The sequence below is a fragment of the Nannospalax galili genome, unplaced genomic scaffold (genome assembly GCF_000622305.1).
Source record: "Nannospalax galili isolate Female #2095 unplaced genomic scaffold, S.galili_v1.0 scaffold798, whole genome shotgun sequence".
NCBI classification, from domain to species: domain Eukaryota; kingdom Metazoa; phylum Chordata; class Mammalia; order Rodentia; family Spalacidae; genus Nannospalax; species Nannospalax galili.
In genome coordinates this window covers 632156-652926 of record NW_008341669.1, presented here as the reverse complement: position 1 = coordinate 652926, position 20771 = coordinate 632156, and the positions used below count along the sequence as shown (strand labels likewise).

Here is a 20771-nt window from a genome sequence, read left to right as displayed (position 1 = left end):
GGGAGGGGACTTGTGTATCTTGTTGGTTTCAGGAACATCTTGAGATTATGAGTCATTTACTTCCCCGAGTCCAGTAAGCCCCCCACCTCCTGGAGGGAATGGTTCAATCTAGAACTTCTTGAGTCCTAAAGAGCCTCTCTCCAGGATGGAATGTTTCAATTCTGAGGATTTGCTATGTAACAATCAGTCCCTTCCTCTCGCTGGTGCATTCCTCTTGCTCTGTCTTGTAGAATGTTCCCTGAGCTTTGGAGGGGGCAATACAGATGTACACTTATGGTCACTGGTGGTTTAGGTGAAATTTTCCCCATGGGCTTGAGTACTTGAACACAGCCGCAGTTGGCGGTGCTGTTTACGGAGGTTTAGGAGGTGCGGCCTTGCTGGAGGAAGCATGTCACCGGGGGTGGGCTTTGAGAGTTCACAGCCTCATCCCACTTGCAGTTTCCCTCCCTCTGCTTCCTGTGCTGCTTGAAGATGTGAGCACTTGGCGCTCAGCTCCATCTGCACCTGCCATGCCTCCCCTCCATGACCGACTCTTATCCCTCTAGAACCGTAAACCCAATAAACTCTTGTTCTATAGGTTGCCATGGTCATGATGTTTTATTACAGCAACAGAAATGTAACTAACACAGTAAGCATCGGGCCACTATGCTATAGCAACAGTCACTTGTTCTCAAGGACTTCAGCAGTGGTTATGCTTCTCTCCCATGAATTTCCTTCCATGATGGATTGGGGCTGACAGTAATAGTGATTGGACCATAATACTCCCAGGAACTTTACAGCTATGCCTGCCTTTTGCACCTTATATGGATTCATCTACCCGTCCTTGTTCCTTTAGATGAGGCTGTTTGTCTTTTAGTGGAACTAAAAGTTGCTCCATCTCAGTCTCAGTCTGAACTGTAGCTCTAACTATTTCCATCATTTCTCATTCATTCACAGCTGTCTTCCCCGAGGGCTAGATGAACAATTTGCACCCTCAACATATTTTTTTCTTAGGAGAGAAATGTACACATACTACTCTGGGGGAGATTAGTGACCACCTATAAGATAAGCTTGGTCTTTTTTTACCTGTACTGTTTTATCTCCAAATCCAGGCCCCTGGTGCCTCTGAAAGTTGAATTAAGGTAGACTTGGTATCCGCCAAAGTCTCTCCTACTTCACAAAAATTATATCCTACATGGGACCCAACAAGATCACTAGAGCCCCATAGCAGTCTCAGGTCCCCGCTGAATCAGTTTCTTTTTTAACTCTCCTGTGAACACAGTCACCTCTGGTCTGGTGAAGCCAGGCGCGAACACTGCTTCTCTTACTCCCAGTTCCTCAAGCCTTTCCCCTATTCGCTTCCATTTTCTTGTGTCGTGGGGACCTCAGATAACAAAGTGTCACTAGCAGCTCACATCGACCAGTCCGTCAGAGACTGGTTTCAATCGTGCTGCCTCAGGTAATGCAGCCTTTGTCTCAAAGAGGAATGGCTGATTATATTCCTCAGTTTCTCTGCCTCTGCAGCACTCAGGCTGATCCCATCCACCTTCATGTCCCACAGCCTCACTACCAAGCTGTGAAAGGCTCTTTCATTTTGTCTTTGCAAGTCTTTCCCAAGTCAAGCAAGGCAGGTGTTGAGTATTGCCTAATTACCATAGTCTTTCATATCGGGCTATTGTTAAGGCCTTCATCGGCATGTTGAATCATGTTTTGATGGGAAGAAAGATCCATGCAACAAGGTCCAACCCAGTTTAGCATACGATTAGGAGCCCAGGAGACTGCCTCTTTGCCACTACTCAGTTTGAGGCAGCGTAGCATGGAGCAAGATCCCATTCACTGGGAACAGGACAATGAATTAAGCCCGGAACTTTCCATTTAGGGGCAGCTAGGTAAAACCGAGTACTTGGGAGATTCCGCCAGTTCCCCCAAATGGGGATGCAACCTCTGAGAAAGATCACATGCCCCAATCTGTCAGACTTCTAACTTGTTCTGAGAACTCCTTCCCTGGAAAGATGTAAGGAAGAATGGGGCTCATTGTCCAGGTCAGACCCCAGGATTAATCCCATTTTCCTTCGGGTGGGTCTTCTTGCCTCAGTCTAATCAAGACAACCTCAGGCATACTCTGAGGTGAGGTGAATCTAGATCCTGTCAAGTTCATAATCAGTATTCACTATGACAAGTTCAGCATTTGCTTAGATTTTCTAGAGCTTGCTTGACTTTCTTGAGACAGGCGTGAACAAAGCCAGGTAAAGGAAGAGTGCAGAAAGTCCTTCAATGCTCAGTTGACTTCCTGGGCTGGAAAGCATCAGGAGTTTTCCGGGAAGCTGTTGAGATAATAGTCCATGTGGCAGAACTGTCAGATGAGGAATTTAAAGCAGTTGATGAAAGGAAACCCAAAGAGCTTGAAGACAACACAGAAAAGGATTAAATATTTGAACAGACTTACTAGAGAGATAGAAACAATTTTTCAGAATTAAACAGAAATCTTTGAGTTGCAAAATACACTCAGCAAAATTGAAAACACAGCAGATGCCTGTGGGATCAGAAAAGATTAAACAAGAGAGCATCAGGAAAACAGAATTCACTGAACAAAACTGAAACAACAGAACGTGCTGATAACGTGACAGATTAGACTGAAGGAAGACTTCACTCAAATACGGACTAGATCGTTTAAAATGCAAAAAGGAAAAGAAAGGAAAACACAGAAATATTAAGAAAATATTAAAACATCAGATGTTTTCCTAAGGTTTCCTCAGAATGCCAAAGACTAATGAAGCTTATCGAAAGAAAATACTAGAGTATTTCTAATCCAAGAGAAGGATACAAATATCTAGATTGGGGCCGGTCAAATGTTGCCCACCAGATTTAACTCACTCTAATTGTGCTGGATAACGTTAGTTGTCAATTTGGAACACCTGGGTAGAGGAACTCACGACCGAGGAATTTTCTTCATCGGACTGGCCTGTGGCCATGTCTGTGGGGTATTTTCTTGATTGTTGAGTGATGTGTGAGGGCCCAACCTGCTGTGGGTGGTACCACCCCTGGGAAAGTGGTCCTGTATTGTATAAGAAAGCAGGTTGAGCAGGAGCTGGGGGAGCAAGCCAGTATGCAGTGTTCCTCCATGGTCTGTGCTTCAGCTCCTGCCTCTAAGTTCTAGCCCTGAGTTCCTACCTTGGCTTCCATCAGTGATGAACTGTGACACTGGAGTTGTAAGATAAAATAAACCCTTCCTCCCCAAGTCAGTTTTGGTCAGGTTTTTAAATATTTTATTTATTATTTTTATTTTATGTGTATGAGTATAGTGCCTGAATGTGTTTGAGTGTAACCATGTTGGGCAATGCCCTCAGAGGTCAGAGAGGGCGACAGATTCCCTTGGAACTGGAGTAATGGATGGTTATTTGCCACCATGTCTGTGCTGGGAATTGAACCCAGGTCCTCTGCAAGAACAGCCAGTTGCTATTAACTGCTGAGCCATCTCTCCAGCCCTTTGGTCAGTGTTTCTATTACAGCAAATGAAAGCAAACTAGAACAGAAATTGGTACCAGAAAGTGGAATATTTCTGTGAGGGACCTGACCCTATGTGTTTGGAAGGATTGTGGAAGCATCTGCAGCTTTGGACTAGAAAAGCCATTGAGTGCTCAGAGCTTAGTGAGCTGTTTCTGTGGTGCTTAGAACAGTTAATGCTGAGGAGAAATGTGGATGATGGAGGCCTGGCTTGTGACTTTTTTAGGGGAGCAAAGACTCTATCAGGGCTGTTTGTGTGATATATTATAAATTAAGAATTTTTAGAAGTGAAACCTTTTGTACTTTACTGGGATAACTGATGATGGTCAGCCAGGGCTGAAAAAATCAGCTGTGAGTCACAAGAGACCCAGCATCATTGAGGTGAAATCTTCTGGGAAGTATTTCGTTGTGGTCATCACACAGAAGCTGTGATCCAAAAGGGGGCCCAAGGCTCCATCTCAAGCTGGAAGCAGGACTTGGTAATATGTAAGAGTCTCCTACATGGTACTGATTTTGAAGGCATGAAGGGATCACAGACAGCAGTCAAGGCTTGACACCCTGAGAGGCCAGGAAAGGCCATTGGTAAAAGTACAGCTTCAGTTTTGGTGAAGACCCACAGGACTGATAAGGTTATGGAGAGAATCTGAAGCTTTTCACCCTCAGAAGCCAAAAGAGGTCACTGAAGGTGCAGCCTCAGTTGCAGATGAGACCCCCCCCCCACCCCACATATTGGAGATGCCAGGACCATGGGACAATCACCAAAGGTAGCAACTGTTGTGGAGTGGAACCAGCCTGAGCCTACAAGACAAGCTGTGTGTGCTGTGGATGGCCTAGCCAGAGAAGATTTGCTGCCTAAGACCTCTGGAACCCAGAAGATCGTGAGTGAATCCCAGATGTCCAGCCTTGAGCTCCTTTGCTGGACTTTGGTTTTGCTTAGGTGTGCCCAATTCTTCCCTTTGAAATAAGACAGTACTTGTTTTGGGTTTTAGAGGAGCCCACAGTTAAGAGACTTTTAAAAAGATTTTGAAAGTGAAGTTTTTTAACGACTCTGGGACTTTTAAAATTGTATTGTGTTATACTGTGATATGAACATTGACATCATACCTTGGGGACAAAAAATAGAAAGATTATGGTTTAGTAGCAATGTGTTTGTGTGTCGAGTTGACAAGTGGTCGGTTGTGATGGATAGCTTTAGTGTCAGCTTGATACACCTAGCTAGAGGAAATCTCACTTGAGGAATTGTCCCCATTGGATTGGCTGTGGGCATGTCTGTGGGTCATTTTCTTGACTGTTGAGTGATGTGGGAGGGCCCAGCCCACTGTGGGTGGTGCCACCCCTGGGAAGCTGGTCCTATATTGTGTAAGAAAGCAGACTGAGCTCAGGCCAGGGGAGCAAGCCAGTAAGCAGTGTTCCTCCAAGGCCTGTGCTGCAGCTCCTGCCTCCAGGTTCCAGCCCTGAGTTCCTACCTTGGCCTCCCTCAGTGATAAACCGTGACCCTGGAGTTGTAATATAAAAATAAACCCTTTCCTCCCCAAATTGGTTTTAGTTAGTGTTTTTATCATGGCAAATGAAAGCAAACTAGAACACTAATCTACTCTAACATCTTATAATCTAGCTGTCAAAGGTGAAAGAACATTCTTAAGGTCTCAGGAGAGAGAAAGAAAAAAAATAATGTGGGGATGTTCCAGAAGACTTATAGGCCAGGGGAGAACAGTATGAAGCTTTCTGAGGATGCGGGAGAAAAATGTCATCCCAAAACAGCACATCCAACAAAGCCAGGCTTTAGAAACAAAGCAAAGATAAAGACATCCCCAGACAGAAGGTGAGAGATGGTATCACCACCCCTGTAAATTCTTCTAGGGAAAGAGTCATTGATGAGCAAGAAAAACACAGGAGAAGTTTAAAACTCACTAGAAATAACAAACAGACCAATACAGAATGATAATTATAATATTATAAATGTCATGTGTAAAGCATTCATGTCTTTAGAATGTAAACAAAAGGACATAACAATAACATATTAAAATGATAGGCAGTGTGGAAAGATATAAAATGAGACAGTAAAAGTGTGGAGTGCGAATAGAGTACAAGTATATGATTTTGTTATGTTTTTATTTCTCTTCTTATTCTACATAGTTGCTATTTTATTTTTTGAGGCAGAGTCATACTATGTAGTCCTGGGGGACCTAGATCTCCCAGAGATCTGCTTGCCTCTGCCTCCCAAGTGCTGGGATTAATGATGTGTGTCATCAACCTGGTTGGTTGCTATTTTATTTTATTTTATATTATGTTCTATGAGTGTTACACCTTCAAGTAGGTAGATGCACCCGTGTTGTGCAATGTCCGTGGAGGATACAAGAGGCTGTTGGATCCCCTGGAACTAGAGTTAATGGACAGTTGTTAGCTGCCATGTGGGTGCTGGGATATGAACCCGGGTCTTCCGCAAGAACAGTCAGTGTTCTTAACCACTGAGCCATCTCTCCAGCCCGGTTGCTATTATTTTTAAATTGCTTTTTATAGCCGGGCAAGGTGGCGCACACCTTTAATCCCAGCACCCAGGAGGCAGAGGCAGGCGGATGTCTGTGAGTTCAAGGCCAGCCTGGTCTACATAGTGAGTTCCAGGACAGCTGGGGCTACAGGGAGACCCTCTCTCAAAAAGACCAAATAAATAAATAAATAAATAAATAAATTGCTTGTTATAATCAAAAGATGTATTGTGAATATCGTGGTGTCCAAAGTAACAAAAGTCTGTAATTAAGTAAAAAACAACTAGGAATCAAAACACACTGCAAGAGGAAATCACTAACTTAATCACTGTGGTAGGCTATAAAAAAGTGGAGAAAAGAAATAAACTATGGGATGAAAAATTACAGAGTAATTGTAGTAAGAACTGACTAAATATCTTCAGATAAATGCTTTAAAATATGTAACTAAATGATAGCGTGAATGAGTTGATAAAAACCAAAATGTTACTGTATGTTGCTTATGTGTTCCTCTGTGTCTAGGGCACAGGAAAATGCAAATGGAGAGACTGCATAAGATACTTTGTACAAATGAAAACAAAGAAGCAGCAGCTTAGGAACATCAAGTGTGGTGAACTGAAAAGCCAGATAAAGAAGATTATTATGCAATGATAAAGGTGTCCATTGCCAATAGGGAATAATATGTCTACGTATGTATAGCCTCAGTATCAGAACACCCCAATACATTAAGCAAATATTAACGGATCAAAGGGAGATACAGGCATTAATAGATAATTTGTTGAGGACTTTAAAGTCCTATGGCCAGCAATGTGCAGATCTTCCAGACAGAAAAAACATCAAAGATACAGGGGAATTCAATTATAGCTATCCCAAATGGACTTCACAAGCTCCTCTAGAACCTTCCATCCATGGCTATAGAATGCACTTTCTCCTCAAGACCACATAGACCACCATCCACCACAGAACTCAAACAGAATCCCAACACATTTGAGAAAACTGAACTCACACATAATGTATTTTGAAACCATGAGGCAATAAAAAGTGTTAACAGGAAAAGATTCATTAACTATGCAAATACATGGAAAACAACTAAATATTGAACAGCCTGTGAATCAAAAAAGGCAAGAATGAAAATTTAAAATACCTTGCAACCTATTAAAATGTAGACATAAAAACCAAATCAAGAGGTCACAGTAAAGGCAGAGGTAACAGAGAACTTAGTAACAATCACTGCACACATCAAAGAAGTAGAGAGAGCTCGGATATATCACCTGCTATCACATCTCAAAGAATTACAAAAGCGAGAGAAAACTAAGCCCAAACTTACTAGAGGATACAAGTATAAACACTGAAATTATAGCGGTCTTTAATGAAGTGAAGACTGCAGTAATGCAAAGAATCAACAGAAGAGGAAGTTTGCTCTCCAAAAAAATAAGCAAACACTAAGCTAGACTAAGAAAGACAGAAGGACAAAGAAGCGAAGCAGATAAGAGATGGAGAGACATTGTACAACTGATACTGTAACGAATAATGAGTTATTTTGAAAAATTATATCCCTGAAATTTCTGAATCTAGAAGAAATGGAAAAGTCCCTAGATGCATGCAACTTAGCAAAGTTGAATCGTGAAGAAACAGAAAAACTGTACAGGTCAGTAACTAGCAAAGAGCTAGACTGAGTATTGAAAATGCTGTCATAGGAAGCCATGGGCCACACATACCTGCTGAGTTCTACTAAGGAGGTACAGAATAAGCAATATCAGTTATCCTGAAATTACTCCCAAAATTACAAAATGAAGGAATTCTGATAAATACATGTTATGAGGCCAAGATTACCCTTATTTCCAAAACAGATAAGGATACAGCAGTTAAGAAATAATAGGTCCATGTCCTTGATAAACAGAAATGCAAAATTTCTCAACAAAAGAATAGGAAACCAAATCTAACAATAAATGTAGATGATTATTTGCGGTTGCATGTGGCAGATCAGTCCTGTAATCCCAGAACTTGGAAAGCTGAGGCAGGGCGATTGCCACAAGTGACCAGGCTGGGGTACAGAGAATTGTATGTCAGTGTATGCAACAGAGATGTATGTGAGAGAGAGAAAAAGAGAAAGAGAGAGACAAAGACAGAGACAGGGAGAGACTAAGACAGAGACTGAACGAGTTTGAGACAGACAGAAAGACAAACTGATCGTTTACTATGATCTAGTGGAACTTATTCCAGGGATGCAAGGTGGTTCAACATAAACAAGTCAATAGACACGATGTATCCGATGAATAGAAACCATATGCTAAAATCTCAGTAATTATAGAAGATGCATTTGATAAAATTCATTATCTTTGTGCTAAAAAAAACTGAGAAAATAAATGTAGAAGAAAAATATCTCAGCGCAGAAGGTTATACATCCGAAGGTTCGCATTAAACTGAACGGGAAGAGCTGAAAGCTTCAAAGGCCTCACACTCGCCATTGTTTGTTCAGCTTGATATTTGAAATACCAACCAGAACATAGTGAAACCATTGTTGTCAGTAGAAGACATTATTTCACATGAAGAGATCCCCACAGACTCTATGAGTGCTCTCTCAGAACTAACACATCAGTTAAGCAACTGTGCACAACGCGAAATCAACATATAAAATCAGTAGCACTGCTTTTTGTGAATGGGACTTCTGTTTTTGTCCTTTGTTACAAACCCATATGACTGTGTTTAAGTATTTTCCCTTTTTGTGAATGGGACTTCTTTTTTTGTCCTTTGTTACAAACCCATATGACTGTGTTTAAGTATTTTCCCTTCAGAAAACAAATTGTGAATCAATATGCATAATCTTGTTTTATAGCAGTAACAGTGCCAACAGTAAGTGAATATAGACAAGCTTGATAGCGCCCACCTGTAATCTCCACAGTAACTAGAGAAACTGAGATGGGATGATCCCATCTTCAAAGCCAGCCTGGGCTACGTAGTAAGACTCTGCTCAATAAAATACAATCAGTAAAATAAAACAGCAGCTACTTGTGCCATGCACAGCCAAAAGCTCCAGAGCCTCCTGAGCCAGTTGATGGAATTAGTGCCCCTTCCCTCCTGCCCCAAATGAACCAAAGCTCCAGGCTCCCCAAGGCCTGTATTTCTCTGGTGATTTGCTCCAGCTCTGACAGGGCTCAGCCAGACCTGTTACAGTCACTTATTTCCCAGTGCAAAGCCCATCTACATGATGTATGAGGTCACCTCAGGCTTTTATATTTTGTACTGGCATTTCCATGGGGAACTGGAAGAAAGCCCACTAGAGAAACCATTTAAAGTCCTTTCTAGATGAGAAGGAAGGTTACAAAGTGGAGATGGGGTCAGCTCAGAGACAGGAAATCCTGAGCCTGGGGAGGCCAGATGAGAGCAATGTGTTACAGCCTAAGCAGACAGGAGGAAGCCATGCTTGGCTGGTGGGGACAAGGTACAGGGTGGGGAAGAGGGACGGCCACTTCCTTCGTAATAACCTGAGGATATCGGTGTCTTGGGACCAACTCGGAAGAGGATAACAAATGCATTCGTTAGGAATCAGTACTGTGTATTCAACACTCATATGACGTAGCTTTCTGTTTTACTGGGTTTCATATTTATATCCCAACATTCCCTATTCTAAGGGGACAAGGATTCCTCCACTCATTTTCTGCCACCTCCCCACTCCCTGTCTTTAAAACCCACCAGGTTCTCTGACCTGCTTTTAGCATATTGAATCCTTACCTGAATTATTTACCTTCATTAACTGGGAAAACACAGCTATTACTTGTCTCCTAACATCCACAAAAACACCGTAGTTCATCAGTTCACCCATTCATAAAGAAAATCGAATTTTTCTACCTCTATCAAGATCTCTGAGGCTGGAGAGATGGCTCAGCAGTTAAGAACACTTTTTGTTCTTTCAGAGGACTCAAGTTCAACTCCCAGCACCCACATGGAGGCTAACAACTGTCTGCAGCTCTAGTTCCAGGGCATCTGACACCCTTTTCTGTCCTTTGCAGAGCACTGCACACATGTGGTGTACTTACATACATGCAGGCAAAACAGTCACACACAAAAAATTTTTTTAAGTTTTTAAGAAAACATCTCTGGGTTCTTCCAACTGAAGATATCAACCCAAATCAACTAGGGCTCTTCAGACGGCCCTCTGACCTGCAACCTGGGCCTTATCTCTGTTGCAAAGTCCTAAGAAAGCACTAGATATGACCGTTTGAAGGGCACAGGCATCCTGAAACTGGAAGCAGAAGGAGCCAGTCACCTCAGTAAGTTTTACAATCATCAGCAGACGTTTATGTCAAATGTTGAGTGTATCTAATTATGGCATGGGTGTATGTACAGTAAGCCACACACAGCAGACACTGAGCGGGGGGTGACGGCATGACTAATCCTGTTCAGGAGTATCTGTATCTCCCTTCACCTGAATCAACCTAAGTTATTTTCCTCCGTGGGGCCATCTCTTACCCTCTGGTAGTTATCTCTTGGACAGTTATGTTTATTACTTTTCATTAATTCTAAACAGGCCCTCACCATCTTGCTTCACGCTTTCAAACTGTGTTTATTTAATGAATCTATGGCATTACCTGAGGCTAGGTATAAACTTTTAATGTCCCCTCTCCTCACATAAAGCGATAGGGAGGATTTAAACAATGTCTAACAAATGTGGCTTGCAAATATACTACATTAAAAACAAATGACTTGAGCTTTCTGTGTTTTAATTACATTACCTGGTAGTGATTCAACAGCAGTGTTTCCAGGCTGACCTTAAATGCTTCTCCCTCATTTCACAGCTAACCACCCCTTTGTGTCATTAGGAGGGAAAATGTCACTTACAGATTTTCTACAATTGATATGGTACTGCATATTAAAGACTTGCCTTTACTGGGCAAATTTTCCATGGGCATATTTGGCTGGCTCCCAAGTCCTTGGCTCAGGGTCAAGGTCTAGTTTCAGGTAATAAGCATAAATACACCTGAGTTGTCTTTGGCAAAAGCACTTTCTAAGCCCCTATAGAAAAAAAAAACCATTACAAGAAAAGACTGCTTTTCCGTTATTTCCCTGTGTGCCTGTGCCGAGTGGTATGCAGAGAAGCCTGCAGTTTAAGCAAAGTTTTTGCTCTCTGTCCAGTGAGGATGAACCTGAGCCTCAGAGCATCTTAAGAGGCAGATGATAAGATACACTTAGTGCAGCTATTCTGAGAATTAAGTGGGCTGTGGTGTTTAGAACACTGAGCATATAGAGATAATACAGAAAAAGTGCTGAAAAATTAGTTGTCATTATCAGTTACTGTTATTATCTCACTCTAAAGAGAACCAAGGTCAACACCAGCTTTCCCTTTAGGCTCTACTCCCAACTCTATAAACGCTTCCTTTCAGCCCAAATTAAGGATATCATGAAACTTGATCCTGCAGGGTAACACTCCAGTGTCCTTATAATCCTGAAATTAAGCACTTGCCCACTTGCCCAGGAATACACTGCAGGAGAGAGCACTGTTCGGGAGCAGCCCTGCTATGGACCCTGTGCTCACATGGCATAACCAACTCTCTTTTCCCTTGAGGTTGTGAGCAGAATGAATGTTCCAAACTAGTTCTGGTCAGCTATGAAGCACTGTCAGTGTCTTCTCTGGAGAACCGGTGTGCTGGGCTTTCAGACCCACATCCATTTGGCACATAATGAATGAAACAAAAGAGGACAGGCCAGGTCCCCTCAGGTTATCCTGCTTGCCCCGCCCTCCACTCCAGAAATGCTTCCAGTTCCCCAGATAAGGAAGAAATCCAGTCAGAGAGGGGTGAGCCTTGCCAAGACTGCTCCCTCTCTCAGCACAGATGGCTTCTGTCAGACATAACTAAGCATCACATTTAATTCAAAAGCTTCACCTGATTGCATCTTATGTGGGAGACAGGAGTAGCCCAAAAATGTCCTTCTTTACAAGGGCCTTACCAATTATTCTGCAAAATGAAATGTGTCCTAGTTTGCTTTCTGTTGCTGTGATAAAGCACTGACCAAAACCAACTTGGGAGGAAAGGGTTCATTTCCTCTTACAGCTTATGGTCAGTCCATCATCACTGACCGGAGTCAGGACAGGAGCTCAAAGAGGAACCTGGAGGCAGGAACTGAAGCATAGACAGTGGAGGAACACTGCTTACTGGCTTGCTCCTGTGTCCTGTGCTCAAACTGCTTTCTTATACAACCCAGGGCCACCTGCTCAGGGGTGGCACCACCCACAGTGGGCTGGGCTCTCCCATATCACTCAACAATCAAGAAAATGCCTCACAGACTCAGCCACAGTCCATTTCCATAGAGGAAATTCCCCAGCTGAGGTTGCCTCTACCCAGGTGTGTCAAGTTGACAACCAAAGCCAATTATGTATGACACAATGGCTACAAGAATTGTGATTAATTTATGCAAAAACATAAATACTTGCTGATGATCTTCTTTATCCATGACACAAGGTGAAAATAGGAAAAGAAGCATAAATACTAACCCAGAGATGATGTTGATCTCTTATTATTTTCAGCAAAAATGCTGAGGGCTTTGAGTTCACATTCTCTTCCTGCTTTTAAGTGTTGGGACTTTACTAATGTAACCTCTCTGGATGCAGGTTTCTGTCATTGTAAAATGTGGGCATTAAAATCAATAATTCCACTCACAAAATTATTAGGAAAAAGATTAAATGAGAAAAGTCATGTAAAGTCACAGCAGTGGGACACAGTAAACCCTCCACACAGGTGAACTTGTGTTTTAACAGCGTTAAGTTGGGCAGGCGCAATCTGGCCCCTTGTGCTTTGGCAGTTTGGCTTGTAGGTCTCCTCAACCTCATGGTGGAGGGACTGAGAAGGGTTAACAATCTTTGCTGTGCATTATTACTATCTCTTCCCAAGGTTTTTTGCTTCTGAGAATGGATAAGACTGGGTTATATATTGTATTCCCACCATTTAAAACGATGCTCTCAAGATCCAGCAAAACAAACCTGCCTTAAATAGGTTTTCCTTTCTTTGACACATGCCTTCGAAAAGGCAAAATTTAACACGTCTCCTCGGGACAAACACGGGTATGCTCACATCTCATTGAAGTGTCTATGACTTACTGAGCCGTTTATGAAATGTCAACCCCTATCTGTCTAGCACATGGCTAGACCCCATGTGACTTCATTAGATGCTCAGAGCTTCATTAGATGGTCAATTCAGTCTTTCACTTTCTTAATCAATTGCTCCTGGGAACAATCAATTACTCTCTCAAACTGAAGTCTAACACATCTTAATGATTGTACCCATTGTTGCGGAAGGAATATTTGTGTGAGGATTTGTCAGTGTTTGACCGAAATATAAGGTGCTTTGAAGGATTCACGTTCAAGTCCTGGTTCTGCTTATCTCTGGCTGTATGACTGGCGACAACCTTTCTGGGTGTCGGTTTCGTTATTTGTAAAACAAGGTCAATAAAAGTCCCATCCAGGGCCTAGAGAGATGGCTTTTCAGTTAAGAGCCCTGGCTGTTCCTGCAGAGGACCCGGGGTTCAGTTCCCAGCAGTCAGGTGGTGGCTCACAACTGTCTGTAATTCCAGTTCCAGGGCAATCCAGTGCCCTCTTCTGGCTTCCACAGGCATTGCACAGCATGGGTGCACTTACGGCTATGCAGGCAGAACATTCATATACATAAAATAAATAAATAAATAAATAAATTTCCATCCATTCATTATCCTTAAGGAAACAAACCACAACAAATGCTGGTGAGGATGGGGTGGGGCTTCACACCATGCCGGTGGGAATGTCAGCTTTTCCAGCCACCGTGGAAATCAATGTTTGTATCCAGAAGAATCTAAGTCAGCAAACAACAGCAATACCGTGCACACATCCTTGATTAACGCTGCCCTACTCACAATGGTCAAGTTATGGAATCAGCTTAAATGCTCAAAGTCAGATAAATGGATTTAAAAAAAATGTGGTCTATACACGCAACAGAGGTTTCTTCAGCCGTAAAGAAAAACAAAATCATGTCATTTTCAGGAAAATATATATGACATGAAAGTAAAAGGCAGATTAGTTGGGAAAAGGGAGGAGCCTGATAAGAAGAGGGAAAGGGAGGGTCGTAATGAATACGGTTAAAGTATGCCAATTACTTGAATGAAAATGTGTGTAAGTATAAGGATTGTATGCTAATAAAAATGTAAAATACTTATGAAGTTGTGATGAATCCCATGAGTGTTCCACTTACTTGAAATGAATGTGTAAACGGCATCCAAAAAAGAGTGTTTAAAGGAACAGGAAGTAAGAGAGGCCCCCACCTCAGGCTAGCCCTTTTTCAGAGGCGGTAACAGAGAGGATGCGGATTTGAAACTTGTCTCCACTGGTGTCTCAGATCTTTCCTGCTTGGACTGGTCTCTGTGAACCATATCCAGGAAGTTCATGGGCCCTGAATAGCATCCCTGAGCCATAAAGACAACTAACGTGTACATAAAGAAAAACAAAATAAATAGCGTAAGTAGCATGAGCTCTCCTGATGTCGCCAGGAGAAGTGCTCCGTCTTGACAGAGCGGTGCCACAGGCCAAGAAAACAAGGAAGTTACGTGCCAGCTCTAGCGCAGCAGTGTGGAGCTGTTTGTTATTCATGGAACAAGTGTGTGTGCAACATCTGTGGGATAGGACAGGCGTAGCCCGGCTATCCCAGACTTCATAGGCCAAGAATAAGAAATAAATTCTACCTTGTAACCTGGGATGGAGACCTGGGGTGTCCTACACCAAGGGAGTCCAGGGGAGCTGCAGAGCGTACTCCCCATGTCCTGGAGTCATGTGGGAAACCTAATCCAGGTGGGAGACAGGAGGTGAGCCCTTGAGGAGGTCACATCTACTTTGGGACATGAATGACTTAGTAGAAAGGGTCAGACAGCTGGGTGGGGGATGGGAGGGGCATAAGTTCGGAGCACTTACAAGCAAGCTACGAGGGGAAAGCTATATACCTAGAACATAAATATGTTGCTGAGAAATGAGGTGACTAAGGGTAAATTAGCCAAAGGAGTTTAAATGTTGGAAGATTTTTGCCTCATCACTTAGCCTTGTCCCACCTTGATCATCACAAAACTAGCAAAGGCCCCTTAGCAGTGTGGTGAATATCAGTGCTGGGGTGAGGCTGCCTAGGCTTGAATCCCCACCATGGTGTGTCCTTGTGTGTGACAGTGGCCATGTGACTTCTCTTTTTTCTTTCTTTCTTTTTTTTCTTTTAGACAGGGTCTCCCTGTAGCCCCATCTGGCCTGGAACTCACCGAGTAAACCAGGCTAGCCTTGAATTCACAGATATCGGCCTGCCTCTGCCTCCTGAGTGCTGGGATTAAAGGGCATGCACCACCATGCCCAACTGTGATTTCTCATTTTTAAGACTCAGCTTCTCTCTTTATAAAATGGGGACACAAATAGTACCTCCTTATGAAAAGCTATGGGGATTAAAGAAGATAGTGTGTATTGAATTATTACATAGGGGCCTTGAGAGATGGCTCAGTGGTTAAGAGCCTCTTGCAGAGGACCTGGGTTTGGTTCCCAGTATTTGAATGGTGGCTAACAATCATCTGTAGCTCCAGTTCCAGGTGATCCAACATACACTACCACATTCCACTGAATTTACATATTCTTCATATTACCTCTCCATAGCTCTCAGGAAAGGCTTGGTAGGAAAACCCACTCAACAATCTGTTTTCTGCTTTGAGATGTGGTGCCTTGCACCCTGTGTCTCCCATGATGCTGCTCTGCCATGGTATGACTCAGCTAAGGGTAGAATATCACCAGAGCCTAGAGTATGTTGATTGAAATTTGAACCTCCAGAGCTGAGATGAGTGAACCCTTTTTATATATATATAAATTTAGCCTGTGTCAGATATTTCATGACAGTGATAAAAACTGGTTAATTCACTAAAGTATATGATTAACAATTTCAAGTGTTATTTCTTCAGGGGGCTTAAAGGCATCAAAGTTTTAATCTGAAAGCCAGAGTTCCTTTGGTAGGATTTGAGATCACTTGTGGAACTATGTCTCAAAAATCACTAGTTGGTTTAGTGGAACAGATACCCAGTGATTAATTCTTCTAGAGCGACAGCATAGTGCACTGCACGTAGTAAAAGCTGGTGGCATTTTGAGTTACCCTCATTAAAAATTAGTATTTTATGTGGGAGATCCTGGGAACTCTTTGGTCTTTATTGCCACTTGTCTGACAACATAACCCTATCACGTTTCTGAAAAATGAGAAATGGTAGATTTGGTCACGGTTTTTGCTTTTAGTTGCTGACCAGCTTTTCAAAAGTCTGTGGAGGCATCTTTGAAACTTCATATCAGAACATTATCAACTCTAGTTCCACATGTAGATTCCTTTATCAACTGCCATGACCAAGTTTTTAATAAAAATAAAATAAAGGGGGCTGGCGAGATGGCTCAGTGGTTAAGAGCATCGGCTGTTCTTGCAGAGGACCAGGGTTCAGTTCCCAGTACCTATATGGCAGTTAACAACTCCAGTTCCAGGGGATCCAACACCCTCTTCTGGCCTCCACAAACACTGCATGGATAGGTGCATTTATGTGCAGGTGAAAAACTCATACATATAAAATAAAAATAAATAAAACTGTTAAACTAAAGAAACAGTGTTTGCAGCCCATGTGCCACTGTAAATATGGGCATCTTGAACAAGAGCTTTCTAAGTTCCTGAACAAATGCACACTGGCTGGAGCTGGTTGGGGAGCATCTTTGGTAAGCTACAAATCTGCTGTCTCTAGTGCTGACTAGCAGCTTCCTGGTGTGGAGGATGAGGGCTGAGGTTACCATGGAAACCACATCACTCCTGACTGTTGTTTCTGAGAGTTGTACCTGATAACTCTCTGAACATAAGAACTGATACCAATGGGTCTGCACTGATTTAATTTGTTCATCCATCTACTCAACCATCAGTGGCTCTGTGTCTTTCTCAAAATACTGGAATAAATAAAACATGACTTCTCCCATTTTCTAGAGAAATGACCCAGTTGAATAAGTTCTTATTTTAACACAATACTCCTGTTTTGCAAAAGCCCTGTCTAGTTTCTTATCTGCATGGGCCCTCTGAACATCCATGCAAAATCAGCATGGATAAGAATATATCATCCAATTATATAAGGAGGCAAAGTGGAACCCAGAAAATTCAGGTGGCTTATCCATGGTGGTAGATGGAGGAACCAGTATTTGGCAGATGTAAGGAAAGAGGTCTGAGCTAAAAACAAGACCTAAGGTTTTATCCCTGGGCTCACTGCCTCATGACTGAACCTTAATCAAAACATCACTCATACCCTGGCCCAGTTTCTTCCACTACAAAATAAAAGGAGTGTGAGAGGATAATTTGAAAGGTCACATTCTGATTTATGTAAGTGTTTGAGCACTAAGGTAATCAGACACAGAAGTCTCATCAGGATGTGAGACAACTGTTTATTTTGATCCAGCAGACAGGAAGGCTTTGGGGTTCTATTTCAGCATCTGAATTTGCCAGGTGGCAAGGCTGGGTAGCCTTTTCAAGGGAATAGTTTAAAGGTTTTCTGACAGTGTATGAAGTTCCTGCAGCTCACCTCAAGCATGATATCAAAATTTCTCCCTTAGGAGGGAAAAAATGTAGACAGTTCGGATGTTCTTTGGGGACACGTGTCTCAAAAATCAAATTGTGCTGTGAAACTTGGGAGGTGTGTGTGTTTGCAGGCAGTTGGCGTTTTCATCAAAACATTTTTTTCACTTGGGTTTTTAGTAAAGAAATTGCTTTGGTTATAGACCATAAGAAACAAATGACAAAGTTTGGTAGATTGGAGGACAAGGTTGTACGTTTTAGAATACCAATTATTGCTAAGCAATCACACCGTTGATGGTGGGCTATATGCAGAGGTCATGAACAAGTGATCAGTCCTTTTGGACAGGGTATTATGGGATCAGTAGAGCATTCACAGCAGGAAACCACTGTACTCTGGTCTGAATCATTTTAATTTTCTCCTTTCATAAGCCTATTACTCAATTCCATGTGAATTGGTTTATTCATTATGTGATGATAAGTTTATAGATTGTATTTATGATCCACTATACTCTGTTTTCAGTCATATTCTGCACTGCTTTTAAATAATAAATTGGTTTTAAGTACTAAAAGTATTCAGGCTGAGAAATTTGTAACGTGCTTTATAAGGAGATATGGAAGTTAGTCTTCTTATCCGACTGAAAAAGCCTGATGTTCTCTGGTTTGGTAATGAATTAAGATACACATCAAGGTGTCATAAAATGCCAAGACAGAGGTCTCCTCGTAGCTCCCTGGCATGGCCTGTGTCCTCACTTTGAATGGGAAGAAAAACTGTTTTTTTTTTTCCACTAACGTGTTAGATTTCTTGTCCCCTACCCCATTTAAGATGGGATTTTCAACCTGGGCATCTAGCCTCATCTGCAGTTACACAGCCTCTGTCCTCTAGGTTCTAAGTTGGATGGGGCCTGCGTAGCCCTGACCTGATGCTGCTCAGGCTGAGCTGGCAAGAGCATCAGTAGCAGCAAGGTGGCCTTGCACTGGCCACCTAAAGGACTCCTGTTAATGGTAGAAAAGGAGAGACTGCATTCCCCGAAATCAGTGCTATCTTCTGCTTTCATATAAGATGGTAGGCTTTCCTTTCTCATCACCTAAAAGAATTCTCATGCCAGTTCTAAGAAGGAGTTGAAAAACAGAATAGTTCCCTCATTTTAAAAGTGAAAAGGTTCTTGTAAGCGGCCTGAGGTGACCTGTGAAAATGGTTTGCTACTCTCTTGACCCAGAAAACCCTACAAAAATCATGCAAATCAAGAGGTTCCAATCTTCATGTTCACTTTAAGAACACATGTGAAACTGCCCAGGCCATCAAGGGTATGCATATCCGAAAAGCCACCAAGTATCTGAAAGATGTCACTTTAAAGAAGCAGTGTGTGCCATTCCAACGTTATAATAGTGGAGTTGGTAGGTGTGCCCAGGCCAAACAGTGGTGCTGGACACAAGGTCGGTGGCCCAAAAGAGTGCTGAACTTAAGGGTTTAGATGTAGACTCTCTGGTCATTGAGCATATCCAGGTGAACAAATCACCCAAGAGGCACCGCAGAACTTACAGAGCTCATGGTCACATTAGCCCATACATGAGCTCCCCCTGCCATATCGAAATGATCCTTACTGAAAAGGAACAAATTGTTCCTAAGCCTGAAGAGGAAGTTGCACAAAAGTAAAAGAAATCCCAGAAGAAACTGAAAAAACAAAAACTTATGGCCTGGGAATAAATTGAGCATAAAATAAATGCAGATAAAAGTAAAACAATCAATCAATCAATCAATCAATCAATCAATCAATGTGAAGAAAAGGAAGACCAGCTAGCTCAGTCACAGAACAGATGGATAGACATGCTGGCACACCAAATAATGCAGTGATGATTGCTGTGCCCCCAACATGCTAGTTCTTAGGCAGTTATTCTCTAGCAAGTGTTATGTTAGTTGTTGACCCTGAATTATTTTATTCAATACCATATCAACTCTAGTGAGATTGCTCAGTGGTTAAGAGCACTGGCTGTTCTTATAGAGGACCTGGGTTGCGTTCTCTGCACCCACATGGTGACTAACAACAATCTGTGACTCCTGTTCCAGGGGATCCTATGCCTTCTTCTGGCCTCTGTGGGCTCCTGCACACACATGGTGCACATAAACTCTCACAAGCACACACACATATACATAACATACACATAAATATAGCAATTTTTTAAAAGTTACAACAGACTTATTAGATTGACTCCATTTTATAGGTGAAGAAAATTTACAGGTAAAGAAAAGTAAGAAAGTTCCATTAGACTAGAAGTCTGTGCTCTTGATCTTTACTCTGGTAGACTAAGGCAGTCTTTTTTTGCCTGGACTTTTGTTTCATCTTATATTTGTGTTAGTAAATTGATTATAATTATAACCAATTATTATATGATTGGTTCAATAATATATCAGTAACAGGACTTGTGACTAATAATATTTGTGATATTCCATGGCACCATGGAGAGTTTTACAAGCATCAGCTCCTTAGGGTGTTAGGGAAAATCCATGAGGTTGACCCTTTAATTCTTGTTATTTTACTGTTGAAGATCCTGCAGATCTGAGAATTATATTAATTTTTGCTAAAGAAGATGGGCAGTAGTAGAACCAATATCCAAGGTCAAGCGTGACTGCATATTAAACTTTTTCTCTCAATCATTCATCCTTCCTCTTATCTGCCCAGTTATTAACAGAGTCCAGAATCAGAAGACATGGAGAAAGGAGGTCTTTTCTTGCCATTTCATGGTCTCTTTCCCTCTGAGCTTCAGAATCTCCATCTTTACAATAAGCATCTTGGTCCTCCCGAAGCTGCCTTCTTCCAGTGGGCACACATCTCCAAGCCAGCAGTAGCATGTCAGGTCATTCTCGTGCTCCGACTCTCTCTTCCTTCCCTCTTCAAGCTTTTCTAGCTGTCATCTAGGGAAAGCTGCCTGCTAACAGGGGTTCCTGATTCATGTAGGCCCACTTCGATAAGTCCTATGCTAACATCAACTGTATCATGGACTGTGTCAAGGGAAACTGGCCTGCTCTGTAGATAAAAGCAGACTATCTGTGGGCCACATGTTGGAAATTAGGGCTGAAAACATGGCTTAGCGGTTAAGAGCTTGTACTGCTCTTGAGGAGGACCTGAATTCAGTTCCTGACACCCACTTCCAATGGCTCACAACTTCAACTCCAACTCCAGGGGATCGGATGCCTCTGGCCTCTGTGGACATCCCTAGTCATGTGCACATACATAACCAT

At 42.3% G+C, this 20771-nt stretch overlaps 1 pseudogene; it reads left to right on the top strand.

Moving 5' to 3' along the window:
• Positions 1 to 18725: 18725 nt before the first annotated feature.
• On the top strand, positions 18726 to 19238 carry LOC108491039 (annotated as a pseudogene).
• Positions 19239 to 20771: the final 1533 nt, after the last annotated feature.